Below are 13968 nucleotides of genomic sequence, written 5' to 3' on the forward strand. Positions count from 1 at the left end.
CCATAAAAGGCATTATATTTCCAAAACAACAATGTTCAGTTTGGAATGTTCGTATTTGGGTTAAAATAGCAAACTACCCCAACAGTTATACATGACTGCAGATACAACTTCAATACTTCATTCTGCTAGTCTGCTAGCCATTTAAATATAGAATTTATGTATGTTTATACTGCTTGTTTAATGTAGTTGTGAAGCATTCCTGAGTGTTGAGTCAACATTGGTGAGGGCATGTTAAAAACAGTACTTTTTAGGGTCTTTAAAAGTCTGTAATTAGTTATTAAATCATTACTGAATAGTAAAACATGAGATCAGATACAAAAATATAAGGCTAGATTTTAAGGGTTAATGTTTTAGAGGTTATACAAAATTCAATGCCTCTACAACATCCATCATGGAAAGTTATTACTTGAAGTGTTAATGAATAACCTGCCTGATCCCTAAACATAGTTTCATAATAGTTTTAGACATTTTTGGCATAAAAAAAATAAAAACTCATGCATGGTGGAGAGGTGCATGCAGGGCACTGCAAGGCAAAACAGTTTATTAACTATTTAACCTTTATTAACATTACATCTAAAAACTCAGAAAACATGTTTGGGTTCACTGGTGGTTTTCAACCATTAAATTATGTTTTTTTATGTTTTTTTTTTTTTTTTTTTTTAAATGGAACTCTTCTTTAATATGCTGAAAGACCCAACTGAGAACAGGCAGCATAGCAAAAAATACAATAAGCAATAGCACAAATTTGAAGTATATTCAGATGAGTCACGCTTTTTCTGAACTGGCCAAAGTTTGAGTAAAATTTTGAAAATCTTTCTAAATATGAACTACATTAAAACAAACTTATTTTCTACTATCAAACTAATACAATAAATAGAAACTTTGCCAGCTACCTTGTTGCATTTGATTCTGGTATATTGACCAAAGAATGTACCTTTGATAGGTGCAGCCAGGCATCAGCAGCCTTCAAACTGATGTGTAAAGCAATCAATTATGATGTAGAAGAGATCAAGTAAGGTTAATTTTTATTGCTTTGATTGTGATCAGGTCAGAAAGAGTGCTGAAAATTCCTGCTTAAGTAAAAGTACTGTTACTGTAGTGACAATTCACTTAGAACGAGTAAAAGTATTAATAAAGGAAACTGTTGAAGTAAAAGTAAATAAGTTTTTAAAACTCAGTGATTACTTTCAGTTAGTTTTATATATCCTGTCAGTTATTTAAAACTGAAGTAGTAAAGTGAAAATACTCTGATTTTATTCTGCCCCATTACCATTACAGGAAAAATATACTCAAGTACTGTAGCAAGAGTACTTTCCACATCTGATTGTGATGCAGAACCTTTACATTTTAAGGTAATATAATTGCTAGGATAAAATATTTCGATCCCAAATACACGGTGATTCAAAAAGATGTGCTCAATATGGCCTCCTCCAGCTGTATGGACCACAGCAACGTGATAGTCAAATTCATCCCATACTCGATTGAGCATGTCGGTGTCACTGTGCTGCGGCTCTTTCAGTGTGATTCTGGAGATCTTCCAGTGTTGTGGAACCAACAACGAATGCTCTGAGCTGTTGGAGGTTCACTGCAGACAAAACTCATGTTGCACAGTTACGAAGTGGAGAATGCAAAAACGCTGTTTGCTCAGGGGTCACCATCTCCTCACAGACTGAAGCCATCTTCTGGTGACAGTCAGAAACTCTATGACCCCCTCTTTCTATTGGTATGTGATTGGTTCCTAGGCGCCTCATGATTGTAAATCGGATGAATCTTTTTGAATCACCATGTATATGTGTATGTTGATACAGTCAGATGAAGAAGTTTGGGTACCTGAGGTCTAATGAAGTTTTGTTAATTTTCTAAGTGAAAATAAATAAACATATTCTCTAGAGAACATGCACCTGCATATTTTAATTACTGTTTATTTGCTGAATTTAACATGTTGGGGAAAAATTAAACATGAAATGTGCAGAAGTTATGGCACATTTTATGTTATATATTTTATATTTTACTGCCAGAATAAACTCAGAATAAGAAATTGTGCGCTAAAATTAGCAGAAGAATGACATAATTACATAATTACATAATTATAAAGTCCAACCTTTGGTTCAAGCACATTTATTCAGTGGGAAAAAAAATCCCACATTAAGAAATAATTCTTTTACATGAAATCATCTGTGCCACAATTATTGGCACCCCTAATGTTATTACTTTGTACAACCCACTTTGGCCAACTAGACAGCGCTTAATCTTCTCCTATAAAATTTTACAAGGGAGAATACAGAGAGAGGGATCTCTCTAAATCGTCCAGAGACCTGGGTCCTCTCCTATGCACCCTCCTCTTCAGCTCACCAGCTCAGTTTTTCAATTGGGTTGAGGTCTGGGGACTGAGATGGCCATGGGAGGAGCTTGATTTTGTGTCTAGAGAACCATTTTTGTGTAGATTTGGCCACATGTTTAGGGTCATTGTCTTGCTGAAAGACCCAGTGATGACCCATCTTCAGCTTTCGGTCAGAGGCCACCAGACTTTGATTTAAAATGTCCTGGTATTTCAAAGAGTTCATGATGCCATACACCCTAACAAGGTTCCCAGGGCCTTGGAAGAGAAACTGACCCACACCGATCCTCCCCCATACTTCACAGTGGGCATGAGGTGCTTTTCCGCATACTCATCTTTTGTGTTACGCCAGACCCACTTAGAGTGTTTGTTGCCAAAAAGCTCTATCTTGGTCTTATCTGACCAAAGCACACAGTCCCAGTTGAAGTCCCTGTACCGCTTAGCGAGCTTAGCGACATTTATGTTTATGGTTGTAAGTGAGAAAAGGCTTTTTCCATGCATGCCTCCCAAACAGCTTGTCGGCAGGTAGATAGCACCTGATGGTGGTTATGGAGACCCCAAGATGCTACTCTTTGATGCTATTCTCTAACAGTGAGCTCTGGAGAACCTTTTACTTCTCTTACCATCCTCCTCACCATGTGTGGTGGCAAGATAAACTTGTATCCTCGTCCAGGCTTGTTTGCCACCGTTCCAGTTGTTTTAAACTTCTTAATGACTCCTCTGACTATAGATATGGGCAGGTGTAGGCGAGTGGCTATTTTCTTGTGGCCATTGCCTGACTTATGAAGGTCAACACACATCTGCCTTACTTGAATGGTGTGTTCTCTTGTCTTTCCCATGTTGAAGAGTGGATAAGAGAAATAGGCCTCTGTGTCACATCATATTTATACCCCAGGGAATATAGATACTCTAATCCTAGATACTTTGATCAACTTTTTAAACTACAGTAGAAATGACAGAAATGCTTCAATTACATTTATTTTCTAGGAATTATTAGGGGTGCCAATAATTGTGGAACAGGTGATTTTATGAAAAATAATGATTTCTTAGTCAGGGATTTTGTTTAATTCACTTGAGTTAAAGGTTACATTTTTCTACAATTTTCAGTGTGAGATTATGCTTCTGAAATAAAAATTCTATTTATTTTAAGGCTTTTAACACATCTTAACGAGGGGTGCCAATAATTGTGGAGGGCGCTGTAACTTTGTTCCTGTAGAACGTGTGTCAACTGATTTTCACTTCAAAGAACGTGTAATGTGAATACCAAGGCTATTCAGACTTTTGCATATAACTGTAAATGCCATGCTATGACAGGCTTGGCTAATAATAAGTTAGTGAAAGTGGAGAAAAGTCATTTATGGCATCACTATTGTTGGCAAATGTGAAAGTAACATAGCACGTTTGTCCCTTTTATCTCTCTTTAGTTGCCGCAGTGTGAAAATTACCAAACCAAATCATTTGAGTAGACTCACTGTGGAGTTCTACAATATAAGGGTAAGAAGGCTGCAGAGAGAGTCACGCTCTCACCTGTCAGTTGTGTGCCTTGATTGGAGTAGGTCTAATTGTACAATCAGAACCAAATCACAGAGTGGTTTCAGAGTCATTAGAACCAATTACATCTACAGTATTTCTACAACTACCTTACTGCACTTCCCCACTCCAGCTCTATTATGTGTTTATGCCTGTGTGTGTGTGTGTGTGTGTGTGTGTGTGTGTGTCTGTATGTGTGCACGTGCATGTGTGGCCTTTTAGAAGATGTCTCTGATGAGAATTCTCCCAGATGGACCAAGCTCCCAGGAGAGTGTGTGATGAGATTTGCAGCTGTTAAACAGTTAATCCATCAGTGGAACTCGCACACACACACATACATACTGTACACACAGACACACTTGAGGAGGCTGTGGTCCTCAGTGCAGAGAGCAGGCAGGAGACTGATGATCTGCACAGACATAATTAAGGGCAGCTTCTCTCCAGAGAGGCGGCCTAACCCCCGTTACTTTAGCACAGCTTTCTAATGACACTAACAGACACTCTCTCTGTCATACACACACACACACACACACACACACGCACAAAGATGCATAATTACAAACAAGGCATGTAGGTTTTTTTTTGTTTTTTTACATTTAAAAAGCACCAGCCAATCTTTTATTGTTAGAACATTTCATGATGACTGGACCAATAGAAATGCTCTAAATTAACGTGGAAGAAAATCTCCAATGCAACTAACCCAACTGATATCTGAGCATACACACACACACACACACACACGTTATTTAAACCACTTGTCCTTCTGGGTCATGAGGGAGTGCTGGAGCTTTTCCCAGCGGTCATTGGGTGGAAGGTAATATTCCCTGCAATTAGCACGTTCATGATTTAACTCATGTTGTGTACTGGTGCCAACCAACCCAAAATGGGGCTGGTTGGCACATATTATGTTATTTTAATTGAATCCAAATCAGAGATATCAACATGCCAACCAAATAATGTGTTTTAAATGTTGGAAATGTTTCATTTGATCAACACTTGTATTGAACAGTGGTAGACAATGGTGGTAGTGTTATAATCTTCCTCAAATCTAGAGTAATAGTAAAGTTCCTCTATATGTAGTTCATATTTACAAATTCTGATTTAATGCATAAGTTTGGGTTTAAAGTTGTGTGTCACGATTGGCTCCTCCCACTCCATGTGCTTTTTGTTTTGATCTTCCATGTGTGTTTTGATCCAGCCCCCTTGTTTAGTGACTCCACCCCTGATTGTCCCCACCTGTTTTCCACCTGTCCCTCTTTATTCCTGTGTTTTATAAGCCCTGTGTTTGCCCTTTGTTTTCGTTGGTCTTTGTGTTGGATGTCCTGTTTGTACTGTTTGATGTTTTTAAGCTTGTTCTATTTGGATGTTGTTTGATTCTTGGTTGAGGTTCAGTGTTTTTGTTTATCATGTCTGACCCACATTCTCTTCAGATTGGCTACTTGAACGTGGACTGTTACGACTATGACCCTGGATTTGCCCTTAATAAATCTCGCTTATATCAGCACGTACGTATGCCTCCTCGCTGCCCGTTAGGTTGTGTTATATCCATCTTGAGACTCACTTATCATCAAATACCTTTCTTATACATTTGATGTACATTTAATTTTAGCCCTGCATTCTAGTGATGTTGTATAGTATCCTATTTAGTATGTGTGCCATGTACAATATAAAAGATGTTTGTAACAGCAGCCTTTCACTTTCGCAGATCAAACCCACTAAACTCAGCTTTCAAATAAATTTATCAAAAAATAAGATGACTGCCACTTAAACTAAAATGAATTTACACAGATATTTTAAACACAGAAAATAAAATGGATGTTGGTCAATCTTTTGTGAGAGTTCCCAAAAATTGTGTGTCAACCAACACAGTTCTCCTCCGCACTAAAGTTAACCCCCCCTTTTTTTTATGAAGTAATCCTTTCAGAGGCTGCGTGATTGTTAGAAGTGTTCAGTGTACATTGAAGGAGCTTGTTTTGTTTCTTATTTGTCATGTTTCTGTATTGGTAATGGTAGTTAAATATCCATTTCAAAGGGCATGAGATTTGAACTGCAGCCAAAACAAATGACAACGAAACCCAGAGACCGCAATGTTACCAATTTAGAGATGTGAGGTTTTGTTATGATAGTGACTCAATACTTCTCATGGAGAGAGGAATAAAAGAGTGCAACTGAATCTTTGAACATTTACACCCTCCTGCTTGTTTGCCTGCCACTTTTTGAAATGCATCGAGGTATTTAAAACACTTATTGTTCTCCTCGTAAGCCTCCAAACTAATTGTGTGTTTAATTATTTTCCCACAATAGTATTGGATTTTCCCTGGGAACCCATGCCAGCTAAGCCCCTCATAATGATTGTCAATTTGGCATTAAGTATTTAGCAGATTAAGGATTAAATGAAAATCGGAGTGCAAGAAATGTCATCATGCCCCCCCTCCGCTCTCCCAGGCAAGCAGAGTGTATGTAAAGGTGTTGTTTTCAGCCCAATAAAGTGTAAATCCCATTATAAAACCCTGCTATAATGATCCACGGCCCCCATTATACTGGCCCTGTCTCTAATGATGCCTGGGCCCCGCATCAGCAGTTGCTGGAGCAGTGGTACGCTGGCTGAAGTTGGGCTTATGATGGATGGGGGTACAAGCAGCGCTGGTGCTTGTATGTGTTATTCTTGATGTAGTGGTAGTCACACAGACAAAAAATGTGTCTCTTCAGGCAACCCCGAAACATTCCATCACTTTTCTGCTGATGGAAAGTCCAAAATAGTGTAGGCTTGTGCTGTGTGTGTCTGATGTGGGAGAAAGAGCAACGAAGAGAGCATGCATGTGTGTGTGTGTGTGTGTGAGAGAGTGTGTCCTGCAGTCCTCCCACACCTGTATGGCCCATAGGCAATGCTCTGTGCTCTCCGAAAAATCCATTTCATCACCCTCATACATCCTGAAGCAGCAGTCACCACTTTGTCTTCAGAAGGCTACTTTTGATTGCTCTTCCCAAAAGGCCTGCCTTAAACATCCTCTCTTCTAGTTTTACCTCAAAACACACCTGCTCCAAAGAAACGAGGCATTTACACACACACACACACCTACACGCACACAATACACTGAACAGAACTTTATTGTGCACTTCCAAAATAGCCCAAACAATGCTCTGCCATTGATTTCTTTGTTCTGAGTTTCAAACTATATCCGTAGGTCTTGTTGAAAGTAAGAGTTTCTCTTGTGGTATTGGTTTTGTGCATAACGACCATTTCTGCATGTTACCACAATAACATTTGATTAAAATCTGCTGATTACTTTTCTTAAAGTGAATGAACTTTATGGACATGCAAATCGAACTATGTAATGGAAGATGTTATTTAAAGTGCTGTTGAAATATGTCAAGGAGATAATAACAGGTCATAGCTATTAAAATGTCCCTTTCATAGTACACATTGTGGAGTTTCCTTAGAAACTCTGAATGGAAGTTAACCCTGTATATATCACAAGAGCCACAAGCACAAAAATGATCATTAATGACAAGATTGGCACTAATGACATGATAACAGACAAGCTTTAATTTCTATGTTTCCTCTTTTCCAAGTAATTAAGTGGAAGGTAAATGCGTAAAACAAATCTTGGATCGCAGAGATATTTTTTTTTAACATAGAGACTAAATTATTGGACATTTTACCTTCTGCTCAGGAGCACAGTTGTTCTGTATTTGCAGGAAGCTGTGAATGTTTTTTTTTTTTTTTTTCATATTTTAAATCCCAACCAACTGGAGGCCTGCATGTTATTGTTCTTTAAGAGGTTCATTTATTTTATTCATTTTTGTTCCTTGGTAGAACACCAGACCATATGGCTACTTGATGTCGTTAGCTTGTAAAATAGTCTCTAACCACATTTGGCTGGAGATAACAAAGTAACTGAGCAATTAACAGAAGTGTGGTCAATTTAAGGCACCTGATTCTGGTTAGTTAGCGGACTTTGTATACAGCTGTTGAGAAACGTATAGACAAACGTGCGCGGTATGGATGTGTTTTACAAAATTTTGAATGTGTATTTCCCGTAGGTTCTGGAACAGGATTCTTCATTTGTTGAAAATTTCTTTACTTTTTAAGACAAGGGCAAGAGCAGTGCCTTAGAAGAAGGTTGTCTGCAAGTAGCTATCCAACTGGCATTGCGGATGCAAAATATGTATATTCATTATCCATCCATCCATCCATCCATTTTCTCCGTCTGGGTCACGGGGGGAGGGGGGGGGGGGGGGGGGGGGGGGGGGGGGGCTGGATACACCCTGGATGGGTCGCCAGTCCATCGCAGGGCAGACAGACTGACACAGACAGTCACTCACACACTCACACCTAGGGGCAATTTAGCACGTCCAATTGGCCTGACTGCATGTGGGAAGAAACCGGAGAACCCGGAGGAAACCCACGCATATATATATATATATATATATATATATATATATATATTCATTATATATTTTAAAATTATATTGAAGAGGTTCATAAATACAGTAACAGATATTAATTATTTTAAAAAGAATACAGTTGAATCTTCAAACAATATTCTTGGCCTTGTTTTTGCAGAGGTGGCAGACTTTAAATATAAAATGTTAAAAAAAGTTACATTACTTTCTGGTTGCGATATCCTAAAAATGTGTTTTTAAAGAAACATAAAACCCAAAAGGTCCAAATTTTGCCATGTGAAGGGTTTCTGCAGGCCGCCACACATTTGTCATATGGCGCCAAACCACGTCCATAGATAATCAGACTGAGGGCCAGATGTACTAAAGCTTTTTGTGCCAGTTTCATGCGTAAGTAGGACGTTTCGGCCTGCCTGTTTTGTGTGAAACTGGATGAGCCTAAACGTGCGATTTGTGCACCTTGATCTCGCAATGTAGGAGGGTTTCACCAAAATGAGCAGGTATTGATAATGCATCTGACTACATAATGTGGAACAGCCAGATTTTCATGAATTTTATATGTATTATATATATTTATAAATTCACTGTAGTGTCTTAAAAGTGTCTTATTGAGACAATAAATTACAGCAGACATTGCAGCTACATAGACAGTATTTCAGAATCACATGTACAAACGCAAAACGGTACAGCACAAAATAGGCTTCAGTTGGATACTATGCTCCCACCATGTTTTGGTGGGAAAAACTGAACTTTCATCCTGATGATGTTAGCGACTCCATTATTTTGCCACATCATATAAACTCTCACAAGCATAGTGCAGTTAGTCAGTGGTCCTAAATGCATTTTTATGATTAGCTTCAGCCTAAACTAAATGTCAATTTAAATGCATTGCAAATGCAGGTACTTGTGTATCTGTGCGTCCTTGAGGCAGCTGTACAGAATGGAAAAGTTTTGCTCTGTGGAGACTGTATTTTGGAAAGCTCTTTAAGTCCTCCGCCACAGCCAGCTGATGTCATCGGCAGGCTGAGGAACAAGGTCCGGAAGGAGGACAAAGAAGAATGCTGGGTTTTGTTTGGCAGCAATTGCTCTACACCCACTGAAACACCTACCAGCATTTCTCACTTCCAGCTACGTCTCCAGCAAAATCGCATTAAACACAGACTAAGCCATGGCTTAGCATTGTAAAAATGATGCTTAGACTGCTTCCTGATTCATTGTTATTCATATCATAATCCACATCATCTTTTTCTTTTGTATGGTCATCATTTAGAGTGAGTTCCAGATTAGGGCTAACCTGCATGATAAACCTGGAGCCTTGTTCTGTTCTAGCGTCCACTGTGTGCTGAGGTTATGCTAACATGCCTCTCATTAGTGTTCGCAGGAGCAGACAGTGACTGATAGGCCGCAGCACTGTAATGCAGCACAATGCCAAAAGAGGTCATGTGTGTGCTATTGCTTCCTCCGCTCCCAGAGTTAATTAGAAGAGGACTGTAAACATACCTACAGACACATCTGCAGCATAAACATGCGTGTTCGGTAGAATGAATGAGAAAGGGAATGTCTATTTTTATGTGCATTTAATGGACAAAAGTGAAGCGTTTCATGGTTCATTTTGAGAGTAAGGACTCTTTCATATTGGAAATAGTATAAGCCTATTCAGAAAGTGATGCCCACAGCCATGAGGAAATTGCTCACTTGCAGACGTCATTGATGTGGCGGGCTGCATATGCTCTATGATGATGAGCAGTGAAGTAACATTTTTCAGTTGGAACAATGGCTTATGTCTGTGATCATATCTCTTCACAATTGTTACCACAAGCTGTCATCTGAAATGTACCGCCCTTCATTCCATCTGTGTAATATGAAAAAGAAGGTTATATAAAGCTTGGGAAACTAGCAATGTGGAGGATTGTAAGGATAACTGTTCCATTTGAAGTGTTCTGTATTTGAACCCATTGATACATATAGCAGATGTGCCTTTCTTTAACCGCCACTCAAAAGCTGTACTCTTCAGGGCATCCTAACCTGAAGATGCCTTCTGCAACATGTTTATCTCTTGAAAGAAAGCAAAAATGAAGTGTAGTTTTGATGTTATGATTGCCACACTTTTTAGCTTGAGGGATTCCTCAAAAGCTACAAAGCTCACAGAAAGCAAGACATTAAAGAGAAATAAGTGTGAGTCAAAAGAGATGCAGGCCTACATTAGCAAGAGGGTGAGAGTACATTACATTTTTATGTGTGAGTCATCGTAAAAACTGGGATGATTTCCATTTAATTTTGAATATTCCCTAGCCTTATTTGGTATATTTTTTGCAGATTTACTTTGAGTAGACCTGGTTTAGATTGGATAAATGCACTTGCACTGGCTGGTAATATTTGTGCACATACTAAACAAGTTAGAGACCACTCTTCATTTATTTTATTCCCTCTTAAAATGTCAGGTTGCAATTAATTCCACATTAAAATGCCATTAATTACATGTATATATATATAATATTGAATATTGAATATAGAATTGAATATTTCAGCACTTTGTCCACTCTTTACCTTTTGACACACCACTTCCATTCTTTTCAGTAGACTTGTTTTTATTTTTTAAGGAAAGGTCAGTCTTAAAAGTTGCATTTTCTGCTTCTCAATATCAAAGCAATCCCAAACACATTGTGTATTCATATTGAGGTCTGGTGTCTGACTAGTCAGGCCCCTGTTCAGAGAACACCAGCAGCTTCTTTGTCTTTGTTTTGTAAATGTTCCTCCTTTTTATTTATTCTCCTTTCTCAGTAACGGCTTTTTTTAACAGCTACACATCCTTCCAGGTACATGGTGCTGACTTGTCTTCTCACAGTGGAAGAATGGACACACCTGCGGATATTTTTTAGATCTGAAGCGAGAGTGGAGCCTTAGATCTCTCTCAATAATGAAAGCGTTAAGCACTGTCTATCTGATGGGGACAGTTTTGGAGGTCTACCAGCTCTTGTATGGTTCTGTTTTCTGTCACTTTAAAAAATGATGCAGCATAAATTGTAAGCAACATGGTAAACTTAAAATTTGACTTTATTGAACTTTAAATACTAAAAAATATAAAGAACAAATTGTTTTTCTGCTAAGGTAAGAAGTCAGAAGTCAGAATTCCAAGTAAACCAGGTTACTTGCTTTTATAGGTTAAAGGTTGTTTCATTTTTTGCAGTATATCTTTTTACTAATTTCTTGAACTCATGGAACTCATGTTTTTTTCCGGTTACTTTTCTTTGACCTTCCTCTTCCTTGTGTAAGTGGATTATCCTCATTATCTAATTGAATAACTACTTAAGGACTGTTTTGACTGGCATTTAAACAAATTAAGGGTAGTATTTGACTTTTGCTCAGAACGGTTTGAACTAGACGAGAGAGAATTTTAATCACAGCATTTTTAGTACATACAGCTGACATACTTCTGTTTTCATAGAATTGTTAGAATTGTAGCCTAGCAGCAGCACAACTGGACAGTTCAATGCAAAGCCATCAAAACTGCTAAGTGCTAAAATGTTGTGTGTCCTCTGTAATGGCTTTAGGTTAGTTCAGCAAGAATAAGGATGCTAGGAGTAGAAGAGATGAGTCCATCTGTCATAAATAATGAACACTATTCATGCACATTAAACCAGGAAATGACTATATAATGGTATCAGGAGGAACAAAGAACTGTCTATGACAGATGTCCATCTTATCAATTAGCACACACGTTCACACACATACGCACACACCTATGCACACCCAGAGAGCATCAGAAACCCCTCAGACTGAGGGAGGGAAATGAAGGAGAGAAGAGTGGGAGATGGGGTGAAGTCTATGATGGATGACTGTATGTGGAAGCTGCATTAGCAGGGTGAGATGGAGAGAGAGAGAGACGGCGATGGGCATTAGAGCATTAGGGCTGGACTGTGTCATGCTTCAACCCATCTTTAAGGACACAGAGAGAGAGAGAGTGAAAGAGCAAGAGAGAGAGAGAGATGAAACTGAGTGGATAGTCATTAGAGTTAGCAGCCAGTGGCTGTTTGTTGTTGGTCTAAGTGGTGACTAATGAAATCAGACTGACGTTCCTGTCTTGATGTTGAGTGCTTGGGCCCCCATTAAAGCACTCTTGCATCACTTTGTTGACCTCCCTCCCTCAAGTCCTCCATCTATCTCCGCCTAACATCCCTCCACAGATGGACAGAAGAGAGGGAAAAGGACAACAGCACACACAGAGGGTAAATATACCACATCATAGCATAAGATGGAGCCATAGTGAAGTGTCCTTGCAGAAAAGCATGGAGTGTTTATAGTGCGTGGCCATGACATGCAAAGGGTGTCCTCTGCAGGAGCCGGTTTAAACAGGATGGATATTGAGCCGGTCTCAGGTGATTCATCTGGGCACTCTCAGGTCACTGAGGTGGATGGAGATGGAATGTGTGTTTTTGTGTGTTTGTGTGAGTGTGTGTGTGTGTGTGTATGCGTGTGTTTTGTTTCCTGACATAGCACATCAATAGGATATCATCCCAGTTAATCTCTCTCCTCTATTTTCCATCTCACCCTCTGTGCACACACGCACACACATACACATACACACACTCACCAGATGTACCTTTCGATCAAGCCACCTGCCAACGAGTCCGCTCTGTAATTGGATAGGAGTGATGAGGGGTGTGTGGCTGATGCCACTCAGCGCTATAGGAACTCGCTAAACAGCCTGAAACTGCCTAAAACAGGTGAGAGAGAGAGGGAGAGAGAGAGAGAGAGAGAGAGAACAGCCCATGCACACAGTAGACTGAATGTGTTTTTAAGTTGGGTTGCCATATTTTGTTTTTCAGAAAGAAGTACACTGGCTTTCAGAAAGAAGGACACGGGGGGTCAGGAAGGCGGCACAGGCTGTACAAAGCAAATATTAAGATTTTAAAAAGAAGAAAAAGAAGAAAAAGGTAGTTCATCATACATTCCTTGTTATTCTTTATACATTCCATATTTATAAATATAATATTTTATAATAGATTTTGTAAAATTAACATTTTAATTAAATGACATTGCCTAAATGATATTATAGTCTTATTCCATTTTCAGACTGGATTAGTTTTAAACGAGGAGGTGGGGTAATGTGATTTTTTTTCACTGCCATTTCTCAGCGATTTTAGTCCCATCTAAGTGTGCCATGTCAGTCAAAGGTGGTGCATCAATTGAGTAGCCACTCCCATTTTTACTAAGATTTCATGTCCCATGTCAATCGGATAGAAACATTACAGATGTCCTGAGATAAAGTGGCTTTGCCCCACCTCCTCATGGAAAACGAATCCTGTCTGAATAGGCCTTTAGTCCATAAATTTTGGAAGCAAATGATTGTAAGGTTATTTTTTAATATATCTTTTTTTCTTTAAAAGAAGTCACCGTCTGAAGTCAATTGGACATAACCCAAACAACATACATCAATTTTTATTATTAAATGAAAACATAGCAATAATAACGATCTGCCCTCATGGGATTTTTGAATTTTGGAACTGAAGAACATCAACAAACAAACATCATGGAATGATCAATTAGATCCTCAACTGGCAGCGGACAGATTTTGTTTAAACATTTAAGAAAGCACTGTTTTGTTTGAAGGTTTTATTGATACTCAATAATGAGAGAAAAAGTTCTGTGTCCAGTTACCTCAGTCAGAGATATAGTCCATCATTTCAAGTCAAATG

The sequence above is a fragment of the Pygocentrus nattereri genome, chromosome 8, assembly GCF_015220715.1.
Source record: "Pygocentrus nattereri isolate fPygNat1 chromosome 8, fPygNat1.pri, whole genome shotgun sequence".
In the NCBI taxonomy this organism is placed as follows: Eukaryota; Metazoa; Chordata; class Actinopteri; order Characiformes; family Serrasalmidae; genus Pygocentrus; species Pygocentrus nattereri.